Genomic DNA, 14,490 nt, shown 5'->3' on the forward strand with positions numbered 1-14,490 from the left:
GTAAACGTGATTCCTCTATTTCATAAGGCTGCTACAGAGGCTCGGGCTAGCAACTTAATATTCCTGTAAAAACAATTGAAACCTGCCGTCACTTTGCTAAGGTAATACTTCATTATCTCTAATATCTGACAGCAACCTAATTAAAAGTACAGCGAATGAAGACCGTTAAAATGAGAAGACAAATATGTTAAGTGTGTCGACGTACTATGTCGTAATCAACAGAGTATTGTTCACGGACACCATTTTTTATGGCACGTACTTAAAGCTACTTTCTACCGAGTAGCCTGTTACACACATCATAAAAGGGACATAATAAACTAAAGAAGTCATCTAATAAAGAACGTCTTATAAATGAAACGTCAGTGAAATGTAGCCCCACACTCAGAAGTATTGACTGTATACGCACCTCATTTCATCATGCTGCAGTAGTTGTCGTGATGCTCTGTAGTTATTTCTTTGATGACACATCGGGAAGGGCTCCTGCAAATGAGGCCTGGTGTATCGGTACCTAAATCTTCATTTATGCAGCTAATAAGATTTCACGTATTCTCAGACGCTTTCTAATCGTCTTACCTTGAAGTGTGCATACATTATGGGTAGCACGACTACACAGCAACGCCGATGAGGTTACCGACGACAGTGACGACGCGACCCTGCTCGAAGCATCTGTATTAGTAGTAGCACAATACTAACATTACAGCTGGGAAGACTTAAAGGACGTTTTTGTGCAGGTCGGTGCTAAATCAGTGGCCTTGAATGTAATGAATCAATTTAGTGAAGTAGAAGCGTTTATTATATTCTTTCTCAGCATATGTTTCTTTTAATTCAAAATGCCTTACAGGCCCAGTAAAGTGCATTTAGTTAGGGGCGCATAAAGTATATGGATTGCACGTAAAATACAGGCAAAAAGTTAAAAAAAAAACAAAAAATAAACAGACAAATGATTAAAAGCATGGTGCAACAAAGTTACGCAAAGCTTAATTGCAAGGAAATCTTGTTATCACGAAAAGGTTCTCAATTGGAGATGGATACAATGTGATCTGGAAGGCCGTTTCAATAGGCAATGTTTCGACGTAATGGTAATGATTATGTAGCGCCCTCGTTCGGGCGGCGCGCAAACCGGAGAGCACGCGATGGCGACAGAAGAAAATAAAGAAGGCGCTAGGCCGTGGCACGTGAAGCCACGGCTCACGTTCCGGGCTGGCATCGGTTATCGTTCAGGCGTGTCTCTCTTTCGCTCCTGTGGCATAAGCCTACAAGTGGTGACCCGGACGAAGACAATGACTGACTCGAATGCACCCTCAACCGAACAAGCCTCACGTCCGCAGGACGTCTCGTCCGTGCAACTGCGTCTCCCATCTTTCTGGCCACAGGACCCGCAAGTTTGGTTTCATCAGGTCGAGGCGCAATTCTCCCTGTACCGCATCGCCTCGGAAACGACACGCTACTACCACGTAGCCTCCGTCCTTCCTCCTGACGTTGCCAGCGAGCTCTCCGACGTCCTCTCCAACCCCTCGGACACTACGCCATATCAGCACCTTAAAACCAAGGTGCTGGAACGATTCATGCCTTCGGAACGCGTCCGCCTACAGCAGCTCCTTGCAGAGGGGGACCTTGGCGACAGGTGCCCCTCCCAACTACTGCGCCGAATGCGACAGCTTCTTGGGAAACACGACGTCTCTGCCCACTCAGCGTTGCTTCGCGAGCTCTTCCTCCAACGCCTTTCTCAGCCAATCCGCCTCGTCCTCGCGGCGGCCGGCGACGTCAATCTCGACCGCCTGGCGGAGCTCGCCGATCAGGTTCATGAAGCGACCTCCCCATCTGTCAACGCTGTCTTACCACCAGCAGACACAGCGATTTCGCGCCTTGAGGCCCGCATCGACGAACTTGCCGCCTCCATTGCCGCACTCCGGAGCCCCCTGCAGGAGACTCGTTCGCCTCGTTCCGGTCGTGGAGCTCTTCCACGCACACGAGATGCTCGGAGTCCCAGCCCTCCACCCCTCTGCTGGTACCACCGGCGTTTCCGACACCGAGCCACGAAGTGTACACCCCCATGTTCGTGGCAGGGAAACGCCTGCCGGGATCACTGACGGCGGCGTGTGATCTCCCTTCTCGTCCCAGCCGCCTTTTCATGGTCACGGACCAGCTATCGGGCGCCAGGTTCCTTATAGATACGGGCGCGGAAATTAGCGTTGTGCCCCCGACTAAGGCTGATCGTTCAAAGTCACAGGGGCAAGTGCTTCGTGCTGCCAACGCCTCGTCTATAGCAACGTATGGGCTCCGATCTCTCACCCTCGACTTCGGACTTCGCTGCATTTTCCGGTGGGTTTTCGTCATCGCAGACGTGGTTCAACCGATCATCGGCACGGACTTCCTCTAATACTTCGATTTGGACGTCAGCGTGCGGCGGCGCCGCCTCATAGATGGTAAGACTCGTCTCTCCATCTCGGGAGTCCTGTCCGACATCGCTCCAATGGCCATCCGCATGCTGATACCTTCCTCACCGTTCGAAAAAATCTTGGCGAGTTTCCCGGAGTTAACTAAACCGTGCAACCTCACTCAGCCGCCTAAACATACGGTGACACACCACATCGTCACCCGGGGTCCACCGGCAGCCGCTCGACCACGCCGCCTGTTCGGAGACCGCCTAGCTATTGCTAAACGGGAGTTTGACCACATGCTGCAGCTCGGCATTATCCGCCCGTCGTCAAGCGCTTGGGCTTCCCCGCTGCATTTGGTGCCAAAGCGTGATCCTGGTGACTGGCGTCCTTGTGGGGACTATCGAGCGTTGAACGCCAAGACTGTCCACGACAGCTATCCTCTACCTCACATCCAGGATTTTACATCGCGCCTCGACGGCTGCACAATTTTCAGCAAAGTGGACCTTGTTAAGGCGTACCACCAGATTCCTGTCGAGCCCGCCGACATACCTAAGACCACCATCACGACGCCCTTTGGGTTGTTTGAATACGTGCGGATGCCTTTTGGACTCCGCAATTCGGCTCAAACTTTCCAGCGGTTCATTTCTGAGGTCACACGGGGTCTTCCTACTGTGTTCGCGTACCTTGACGATGTCCTCATCGCCAGCCGCACACCTGAAGATCATGAGCACCATCTACGCGCTCTGTTCCAACGTCTTCAGCAGTACGGCCTTGTTGTGAACGCCTCTAAGTGTACTTTCGGCGCATCTGAGCTCGAGTTCTTGGGCCATCACATATCATCCAAAGGAATACGCCCTCTCCGGTCCCACGTTAAAGCAATTCAGGATTATCCTCAGCCTACAACACTGCGCCAATTACGCCAATTCCTGGGGCTTGTGAATTTTTCCAGGCGCTTCATACCACACTGTGCCGAACTGCTACGACCGCTCACCGACCTCCTTCGGTCGACCGCCGGCCCGTCCTCCGCCATTCCTTGGTCGTCAGAGGCCCAGGCCGCCTTTGCTGCTGCTAAGCAAGCGGTCGCTAACGCCGTGCTTCTCATTCATCCACGCAGCAACGCCCCTACTCGGTTGATGGTGGACGCATCCAGCGTGGCCGTCGGAGCCGTCTTACAGCAGTGCATTAACTCCGAGTGGAGACCCTTGTCGTTTTACTCTCGGAAGCTACTTCCTGCTGAGACCCGCTACAGCGTCTTTGGCCGGGAATTACTAGCCATCTACGCTGCAATACAGCACTTTCGGCATTTCCTGGAAGGATGCTCGTTTTACGTGCTGACTGACCATAAGCCACTGGCGTATGTTTTCCGCACTAACTCATCCAAGTACGTGCCCCGTGAACTCCGCCATCTGGCTTATATATCGGAGTTCACGACTGACATCCGCCACGTGAAAGGAGCTGACAACACCGCCGCAGATGCCCTTTCTCGTATAGCCGCGGTTGACTCTCCACCGCCGACCATCGACTGGGCCTCATTCTCCTCGGCACAGCAGGATGATAGAGAGCTTCCCGCTTTTCGGGAGAACCCCCGTTCTCTCCGACTACGCCTGGTGCCTCATCCATTATCATCTGAGCGCTTGTGGTGCGATGTCTCAGCTGACCTTCCCCGCCCTTTCGTTCCCGCTTCATTACGACGCACCGTTTTCCACTCCTTACACGACATCTGTCACCCTGGCATTCGGGCTACTCAGCGTCTTCTCACCCAGCGCTATGTCTGGCCCGGAATCAACGGTGATGTGCGCGCTTGGACGCGCATGTGCCTGCCCTGCCAGATGACAAAGGTCTCCCGTCATACTAAGACGCCGCCCCAACCTTTCCTTCCACCCGGCCGTCGTTTCGACCATGTTCATCTAGACATTGTGGGCCCTCTACCAGTGTCTCAGGGGTACCGTTATATATTGACCATGGTCGATCGCTTCACACGCTGGCCAGAGGCTGTTCCAATTCAAGATATCACAGCCGAGACAGTTGCCCGCGTTTTCATTTCTACGTGGGTATCCCGTTTTGGCTGTCCTGGCACCGTGACAACAGACCGTGGACGTCAGTTTGAGTCCTCGCTGTTTACTTGCCTTAATCGCATCCTCGGAGCCAGACATTGCCGTACCACGGCTTATCATCCCTGCGCCAACGGCATGGTGGAACGCCTTCACCGACAACTGAAGACCGCCTTGACTACCCGCCTCAATAGAGCCACCTGGGTTGATGCCTTGCCACTGGTGCTCTTAGGTTTACGAGCTGTCATCCGGGCAGACCTGCAGTGCTCAACAGCAGAGCTGGTGTATGGCACTTCTCTACGGCTTCCGGGAGACTTCTTCACGTCAACGAAGCTACCAGACCAGCCACAGCAATTCCTACAACGCCTCCTCGACTGCGTTCAAGACCTCCGGCCCACTCCACCCAGACCTTCCGAACACAAGACCATATTCGCCCACCCTGATCTGGCCACTGCAACACATGTTTTCGTGCGCCACGACGCGGTCAGACCACCTTTGACACCAGCCTACGACGGACCATTCCGCGTCCTTCACCGCACCCCCAAAACTGCCACTCTACTTCAGAACGGCCGTGAAGAGACAGTCAGCTTGGACCGACTCAAGCCGGCGTACCTGGAGACCGCCCTAGAAAGCCTCTCATCTACGACTGATCTTCCGTTGGAATACCACAGACGGCATGTCACATTCCGACTTCCAGTCTACACGGGGGGCCCTGTAGCGCCCTCGTTCGGGCGGCGCGCAAACCGGAGAGCGCGCGATGGCGACAGAAGAAAATAAAGAAGGCGCTAGGCCGTGGCACGTGAAGCCACGGCTCACGTTCCGGGCTGGCATCGGTTATCGTTCAGGCGTGTCTCTCTTTCGCTCCTGTGGCATAAGCCTACAATTAAAATGCCTGTGTGTGACCAAGAATGCGTCGAGATGTGCGCAGAGGAAGATGAAGTGGCAAATAGTGAAAATTACTGTAGATGTACCTATGGAATAAACATAACAGGGCAATGTCGCGGCGTTGGTCCAGTGACATAGATGCAAGGTCTTGTTTCATTAGGTTGATGCTTGAATGATAGTCGTAGTTAGCAGTGATGAATTTCGCTGCCTTATTCTGGACGGCTTCCAACATTCGGACAAGGTAATCTTGATGTGGTGACCATGTGGAGGATGTGCATTCTCACTGTGGGCGAGCGTAAGACACGACAATGCGCGTACGTTAAAAGGAGCGTTGCGCAAGTTTTAACGCAGATAGCCGAGAGACTGGGAGGCTTTTTATGTGACAGCTGCTATGGGCGTAGTCCGGGATGTATCTAATGAAAGGTAAAGTCCAGGGTATTTGTACGATAGATAGGGTGGCTGAAACAATTGTATTATAATAGTATAGAGAAAGGATAAGTTAGTACGCTTTCTAGTGAACGAGATTAACTTGCATTTAGAGGCGTTAAGGGACATCTGGCAGGCTTTGCACCCCCCGAAGGTTGGATTAAGGCCATTTTGGAGAGCGGAATGATCAACAGATTGAATAGTGTGGCAGATGGTGCAATCATCAGCGAACAACCTAACTGAAAACGAATGTTTAGCGTGCAAGTCGTTAGGGTTAGCGTGCAAGAGTAATGGACCCAGTACACTGCCTTGGGGAACACCAGACGTGAAATCGCAAATGTTAGACAAGGTGTCATTAGCTACCGCGAATTGCTGACGGGAAAACAACAAGTTGTGTATCCAAGACAAAGGTAATGAATTGGCACAGAAAGAAGATAATTTAGAGATTAAGCGACAGCGAGGGAGTATATCGACAATTTTAACAAAATCAAGAAGAGGCAATCGGTTTGATCAGTACTGTTCATAATAAAGTGATGGTCAGTGGTAAAATTGAATGATTTAGTGTCGCATATGAGTAGCCTTTTTTGAAACCGTGCTGATTATGGAAAAAAAGTTATTCAAATCAAGGTGATTATAGATATGAGAAGCTACGTTAAAGTAGTTTGCAAGATATGCATGTAACTGAAATGGGTCGATAATCACGGGGTGAATGCGTGTCACCGGATGACAGAGACTGGTTAAAGAGGAGACACAGAAAGCGACTGGGGATATCAGTGGTGCATTTTAGAATTAATGTTAGCAATTCCTGATGGAGTATAGCCTAAGATTTGTGATGAGGTTAGCGATACCTTCTGGAGTGAAGTTGATGGGAGCCATGAAAGGGAAGGGCTGATCAGGGACAAATGGCACATTGGAAAAATTTTTTTAGTAAAAAACAGAGGTGAACTACGCATTGAAGCCCCGCGGCGGTGGTCTAGTGGCTAAGGTACTCGGCTGCTGACCCGCTGGTCGCGGGTTCGTATCCCGGCTGCGGCGGCTGCATTTCCAATGGAAGCGGAAATGTTGTAGGCCCGTGTGCTCAGATTTGGGTGCACGTTAAAGAACCCCAGGTGGTTGAAATTTCCGGAGCCCTCCACTACGGCGTCTCTCATAATCATATGATGGTTTTGAGACGTTAAGACCATACATATCAATCAACTACGCATTGAAGGCAATTGCGGAAACTTCATCAGAAAGCGGAGTTTGTTTAGCATCGTGTAATGTAACGCGATTAGTAGGCTTATTGTAGGGAGAGATTATTGGCCAGAATTTTTTAGACTTATTTTTGATAAGTGAGGGCAAGTCCTGCGAATAATGCTTCTTTGCTGCTTCTAGAGCCTCACAATACTCTTGCAAGCACACCTTGTATTTATCCCAGTAGGGTACACAATCATTGCGTTTCGCGGTATCAAACGAACGTTTCTTTTTATTTCGTAATGTTCGAAGCTGCTTAGTGAACCAATAGTTAGCCTTATCATTGGATATGAAGAATACAGGCATGAACTGGTCAACTAGCTCTAATATTTGCCTTTGAAGAAGAATCCAGTCGGCGTCCGTGAGGCAAATAACGCCAGAAAATGCACGTGATAACAAATTCTAATTCGGTATTAGTTTGTTCGTAATCACTGTTGTTATAATCGCGGATAGTTTTAGTCACTGCGCCTGTAAACACAATAGGTAGATTGATCTCGAAATAATGAGCTTGGGGTCACTAAGTCCCTCTATGTCAACCAAAAGTTAGATACGCTGATACGCACTGGTACGGAGAGAGGCGAACCGAGCGTCAGCCGTCGATCAACTGACAAGTGGCGAAGCGTGTCGGCATTTATACATGTGTCGTGGAACACTCTAGCCTTATCTCTGTTCGGTGCGCAAGCTCTGCAATAATTTGGAGTGTTCGTGTCTTGCGCGAAATCTTAACAGAAAGATGTGTAATTATCGGGAACCTTCTCGAGCAACGAGGCGCAGTTCGCGCGGAGTATTCCCGACAGGCTTTATGGGTAAAAACCGAATGAAACTGGAGTGAAAATACGGAACGCGCGTCGCATTGCCACCCTCTGAAAAAGTTTCTTCCCAGTGCTTAACACAGAACACAGGGGCCAAAATGTCTGCCACAATTCAAGATAGTACAGTAATGATAAAGGATTACCAACAACAAAGATTACAGTTATTACTTTTCTTCATGCACATGAAATGGCTTGAGGCACACGACATGAACGATTTCGGATCACGGACGCCGCTACCGAAAGTTCGCAATTCCGTCGGAGACAACGTCGTAGTCGAGAGTACCGAGACGTCCAATTACCCTGTACGGTTCGAAGTACCACCGCAAAAGTTTTTCGCTGAGTAGACGTCGGCGAATTGCCATCGACACCCAAACGCGGTCGCTGGGCTGGTATTCTACGAAGCTTCATCGCAGATCGTAACGACCGCTCTCGGTTGTCTGTTGGTTTTTGATGCAGAGACGGGCGAGTTGTAGAGCTTCTTCGGTGACCTTGAGATAGACAATCACGTCGATGTTTTCTTCGCCGCTGACGTTTGGTAACATGGCGTCGAGCGTCGTGGCCGGCCTCCTTCCATATACACCAACTTATATGGCGTCATTTGCGGCGTTTCATCGTCCCTGCAATTGGAGCCACGGTCTTTATTTACCTGGTGTTCTCAGGTAGAGACCCAAACTCTGGTGGTAGACCTTGTTGCCCGCGGCTTGTTCACTGCTCGGGGTGGTCATCGATTGTTCACGACTGGCGCTAGGCTCACGGCTTGACGGAGGCATCCAGTACATGAAAGAAGCAGCAACTCCACCAGATGTCACGGGGTCGTGACGTCGACGAAAAAAGCAGAGTGTAGTTCGAAGATCAAACTGTTTCTTCGGCCAAGCTTGTGGCCCGTCAAAAAAAAAGCCAGATTACAGCGATAGAGCTAGCACTGAGAGTGGCGAACTGAGCGTCACTTGTCGATCAACTGACAAGCGGCGAAGTGTGTTGGCATTTATACATGTTCTCTCGAACATTCTAGCCTTATCACTGGTCGGCGCGCAAGCTCTAGAATAATCTCGAGTCTTGCGCACAATCTTTAACAGAACGATCTACAATGATGCAGATTCTTCTCGAACAATGAGGTGCAGTTTGCGCTGAGTATTCCTGGCCGGCTGTTTGGGTGAAAACCGAACAATAAAACAGTTCAAATTAGTAATGCACGTGGTAATATACATCACAGATGAAAACCTATTGAGGGTTCAATAGCACGTCCATAGGCATGAATAAATAAACAATGACCAATAGCAAACTCAAACATCTCAAACATTAAGTTTATCTGAGCTTCGCACTCTGCTTTCTTTTATATTCCAACACGGAGACACCTAATTTCAGTGTATGGGAAAAGCTAGGAATGGAAATTAAGCAATGCTGTAGAGAAGTGGGGGAGATCGATTCTGAGAGCGTGCCCTTTCATCAGCAACTTCGTTTTATTCTGGAACTAGCTGAGTCAGCAAAGTGTAGCAGTGTTTGAGAAAGAAAAAGCCTGGATATATATGGTAATGGAAAGTTCAGACCTGTGGTGCCTAGATGAAAGATGCATTTGCTCATACGGTATACCATTCATATATAGTTGTTCACTTTTGCAGTTTATCTCATATTCCAGCTGCTTCTGATGATCGACCAGTAGTTCGTTATAGAAAATGAAGAGGGACCTAAAAAGACATGCACGGAGCTCATATGTTTTCTTTTTTGTTTGATTTCTTTGCGATGCGAAACGTTCGAAGGTTTGAATGCAGTTTATGGTATTTATGTTTTGAGCGAAGATCCTGTAACATATTTTTCGGATATATGAAACGAAAGGTACTTCTGTTTTGACTAAAAGCCACTCACTGGTACAGCCGAAAGAAAATTTGACACTTATTACCGTAAGCTGCGAGTGCATCAAAAAACTAACAGGAGAGAAAAGAGGAGTAAGACGTAAATGCTGCGAATTCTTATCGAAAAAATTTGAAGCACTTGCGTTTATTTATCTATATGTAAAAAGTTTAATGCCTTTTTAGCCTTCTGTACACACGCTGGGAAGTAATGGTTCATAACTACTGGCCGTAGTCCGTTAGACATCTGTAAGACAGAGTCTGATATATTTTCTTAATTTTCTTTTGCAAGTTGTTGCAGCTGCCACTGAGAGGGGAAAACTAACGCTCATAACGATAATTTATGAATAACAGTTGGCGCTTTATGTCTCTAAACCATGAAATGGTAACAAGAGGTACCGTAGTAGGTGCTTCCGGATCTTTCGACTACCTGGCGTTTTTTAACGTGTGCCTAAATACTTGGACCATCTCCCGAAGAGAAACCTGATGGGATGCGACGCAGCAGCGGTGCGCACGGCGTTGAACCGGTTGAAACGGGCGTCAACGCGGCTGCTGTAAGAACCAACGTTCATATATCTATAAACGTTGGTAAAAGCGGTTTGAAGCGAAACTCTGTGTAGTGTTTACTCGAGTAAATGACGTCGCCATTTGCGAACGTGCTCGACTTCGCTAACCCTCGCAGCGCCGGCGACGACATGATTAGGCGTAACTGCATCGGCGAAAGTTTCAGAGGGCGAAGGAAGATCGTCTTCCGGCGAGCCAAAAAGAAGTTGCCACCACTGACCTCCACTAGGGAGCTGGATGGCGCTTAGAGCGCACCGGCTTGAAGCCACCGGAAGTCGGCGGCCTTGTCCCGGAAGCCGGTGCTTGCTCCCGCCTGACTGCTGCCGGCGTGCGTGTTTTCTGGACTTCTCTCAAAAGAATGCCTGCCTGCTTTGCTGTTAATTGCACAAGCAGGCCAGAAAAGTCTTCTGGAAAGACGTTTCATGCGTAAGTGCCCTTAAATCATTCTTAATTCCCCGTAACTGACTTGCACGGAGCATGAGCACGGAGCATTTGCGATGCGTTGAACGGCGTGTTAAAGCTGTCCGGTATTTGTCTTGCAGGTTTCCGCGTTCCCAGCCCCACTTGTACCAGCAGTGGGTTGTTAACCTCAAAAGGGACAAATAGAAGCCATCTCCAGGCAGCAGACTTTGCAGCAGCCACTTTACCGAGGCGTGTTTTGACCGCTCGGGTTCAAGGACGCGTCTGAAAAGCGACGCCATCCCAACGCTGTTTTCTTTCCCGGAACACTTGCAGAAGGTGAGACTTCTTCTTCTCTGTGCACCAATTGTTACTACGCAAAGTCATGGCCTGCAAGAAGATCTTTCCCGGATGTAGCTTCTCACATGCACGGCAAAAGTGATATATACCACTGCCCAAGGCCACACACCTGGGTGATATTTGAGACGGCACGCCGTGCGCGCTTTTGCGACGCCGCTCCGGAGAATTCCCGATAGCGCCTTTCTCGCGCGGTAGACTAGCAGTGCGTCAGTGGAAGACGATATCTGCGACCGCACTCTCTGTTGTGCAGTCCGAAATCCGAAGGCCTGGAGTGCACATATGTACGACGCTTCATTAAACCGCCGACTGCTATTCGGTTGTGGGAACACTGCAATTGGTGACCTCCCCGGTGGAGCATTTGATTGATTGATTGATTGATTGATTGATTGATTGATTGGGAGGTTTAATGTGCCGATGCTTGACGAGTCATGATCTGGGACCCATGCGGCGCAGAAGCTATGCCTGGCTTACGGTTCTGCGTATATGATCCAAGTTTTAGTGCTGTATTGTAGCACCCGCGGTTTCTCCCTGTTCTTGATTTCGACGTTGCAAGCGTGCTCGACAGTAGAGCTCCGATTGTTGTGGGTCAAAGTGAGCTTTCAGGGCGTCTACGATGTTAAGTGTTGCGGAACCAAAAACATGAAGAAACTGGCCTGACCACATAAGAAGCAACACGTTGTCTATCTGCAGCCTAGGTGGATTGTGTCTCCACATTGCGCTGAACGTTGTCTTGCTGACAACCGTGCAGGCACCATTTTTGGGTGTCTTAACGCTTCTTGGTGCATGCCTTTCCAATGTGTCCGCCATTCTTGCAGTTTCGTCGTTAAAAGCATTATTGATTCCGGACAGATGTATGCTGCGGTGCGGAAACCAGTCCCTTGCTGACTGCTAGCTAAAAAGCACCGCTCGCATGTTTTGCAATGTGAAGCTGCATTTCAGGGGCAAAGAATCAACGTTGCACGGTTACCAAATGGTCCAGCATGTCCTCGCTTTTTTCTTGCATTATTGCGGTGTTTTGTGTACACAAGTACTTTTTCATGCCTGGATGTGTCACCTGTAACTGCAGCTTCCTTCATGCATGCAAATAAGTTTATTTTATAAGATTTGCTGTTGTTTGTGCATAAATTGATGGTTGAGTTGTGATGGTCACTATAACGAAAATCATGCCTTTTTTCAGAAAACTCCGAAACGAAAACCACCCAAGGATAGAGCCCCAATTCCTGACTTATCCACGTCAGATGAGGCACCCAGCAGCCCACCAGCACCGCCTCCTGAGCCATCAGGAAGTGTAAGCTTACTTTCAGATTATTGATTGATTGATTGATTGATTGATTGAAGAGTTTAACGCGCCGACACAACGCAGATGATGAGGCACGCCGTACTGGAGGGCTCAGGATTAATTTTGACCACCTGGGGATCTTTATTGTGCGCCGAAATGTCGTACTCACGCGCGTACTTGCTTTTCGCCTCCATCAGAAAAGCGGCCGCCGCGGCCGGGAATCAAAACCGCAACCTCGTGCTCAGCAGCGCAACGCCTTAGCCACTGAGCCACCGCGGCGGGTACTACTTTCAGATAAGCGCTAACAATGAGGTACAAATAAATTGTGAAATATAAGAACTCGAGATTTTTTCTGCCGCCTTCTGGCTGCGTGATGATAGTTACCAATAGGAAAGCTTCATGTCCTGCAGCGCAGTTTTCTTAACTGGCTAATGCATGAAAGGGAATACGAAAATTTGAGAACAAATATGGGAAGCCTGATTTTTACTTTTAGTGAACAGGTTTTTGTAGGTTGATTTCTCGTAGATTGACCTTCATTCCGGTTGTTGAGCTTATAAATTTATTATTTGCAGGCATTTGATCACAGCTATGCCGTCCTGGACACTCCAAGAACCCTAAAAAGGAGACTGGACAAGTGCACCAGTGTCGCTGAAGGCGTCAAAAAGAGGCTGAAGCTGAGCCAGCAACGGGAGCGTCGGCTGAAGACCCGGGTCGCATCACTGAGCGAAATTGTTGACGACCTAAGGCAGAAGCAACTTGTTTCTGAAGATGCTTGCAAAATGTTGGAGAAGTGCTTTACCGGAGTGCCACTTGAAGTTATGCAGCGCATCCTGAAGCAGTCAAGTGACGGTGAAGAGACAGCCAGGCCGAGCCGGGAGAAGTACTCGCCCACGTTGCGCATGTTTGCACTGATCCTGCAGTTCTATTCCACAAAAGCGTATAATTACGTGAGGGAAACGTTTGACTGCACCTTGCCACACCCATCCACAATAACAAAGTGGTATAGCACGGTGAATGGGGAGCCTGGTTTTACCGGAGAGGCAATGAATGCCATTCGCGTGAAGGCTAATGAAGCCAAAAAGAACCAGAAAGAACTGCTGTGCAGCCTCGTGGTAGATGAGATGGCAATAAGAAAGCACGTGGAGTGGGATGGAAGGAAGTTTAGAGGCTATGTGAATATTGGCACCGAGATGGATGACGACAGCAGTGATGCGGCGACTGAAGCCATGGTCTTCATGGTTGTTTCTCTGGACTCCCATTGGAAAATACCCTGTGGGTATTTCCTCATAAATGGAATGACTGGAAAAGAAAGAGCAAACGTTGTGAAGCTATGCTTGACAAAACTTGCCGAAGCAGGAGTTCGCATAGTGTCACTGACCTGCGATGGGCTGAGCTGCAATTTTGCGATGTTCAAGGACCTGGGGGCTTCACTGGTGGATGAGTGCGAAATGGTGACGTCATTCCAGCACCCTCTCACAAATGAGAAGGTGCACTGTTTTCTTGATGTATGCCATATGCTAAAACTTGTGCGCAACGCCCTCGCCTCTGTCGGCAGTCTGAAGGATTCATCGGGGTTGTTAATACAGTGGCACTACATCCATGAGCTACAGAAGCTCCAGGAACAACAGGGGTTGCACGCTGCAACTAAGCTTCGGGCGGCACATATTGAGTGGCAGAAGCAAAAAATGAAGGTAAACCTTGCCGCCTAAACATTGAGTGCCAGTGTGGCAGACGCTATTGACTTCTGTCGGGAAGACTTGAAGCTGCCTCAATTCAAGGATTCGCAAGCGACTACGAAGTTCATTCGCCTCTTCGACCGGCTGTTTGACTGCCTGAATTCGCGAAACCCTGTGGCTAAGGGATTTAAAGCACCCCTTCGGCCTGGCAGCAAGGGTATCTGGTTGTCGTTTCTGGAGGAAGCTAAGGAGTACATTAGAGGCCTCACTGGGCCAACAGGGATTGCCATTTTCAAGACTTCGCGGAAGACTGCCTTTCTTGGTTTTCTCGTGAGCATTGAAAGCACCATCGGGCTGGCATCTTCCTTGCTCCTTGGAGAAGCTGCCCCATTGCGCTACCTGCTGATGTACAAGCTTTCGCAAGACCACATTGAACTCTTCTTCGCTGCCATACGCTGCAAAGGAGGGTGGAACAACAACCCCACAGTTGCGCAATTTGTGGCAGCTTATAAACGCCTAGTTGTGCACACTGAGGTCAAAGGAGGACGAGGAACTTGTGACGCTCTTGATGAAACCC

General features: G+C 49.3%; 2 long non-coding RNA genes across 2 annotated transcripts in view; both read left to right on the forward strand.

The window, feature by feature from the left end:
- Positions 1-14,490, forward strand: part of LOC142803678 (uncharacterized) — a 354,643-nt gene that overhangs the window by 265,221 nt on the left and 74,932 nt on the right. The window lies entirely within an intron of this gene.
- On the forward strand, positions 10,404-13,080 carry LOC142803676 (uncharacterized). Its single transcript, XR_012894221.1, has 3 exons — positions 10,404-10,937; positions 12,136-12,246; positions 12,810-13,080. It is a non-coding gene; the product is annotated as an uncharacterized LOC142803676 (long non-coding RNA).

The sequence above is a fragment of the Rhipicephalus microplus genome, chromosome 3 (assembly GCF_043290135.1).
Source record: "Rhipicephalus microplus isolate Deutch F79 chromosome 3, USDA_Rmic, whole genome shotgun sequence".
In the NCBI taxonomy this organism is placed as follows: Eukaryota; Metazoa; Arthropoda; class Arachnida; order Ixodida; family Ixodidae; genus Rhipicephalus; species Rhipicephalus microplus.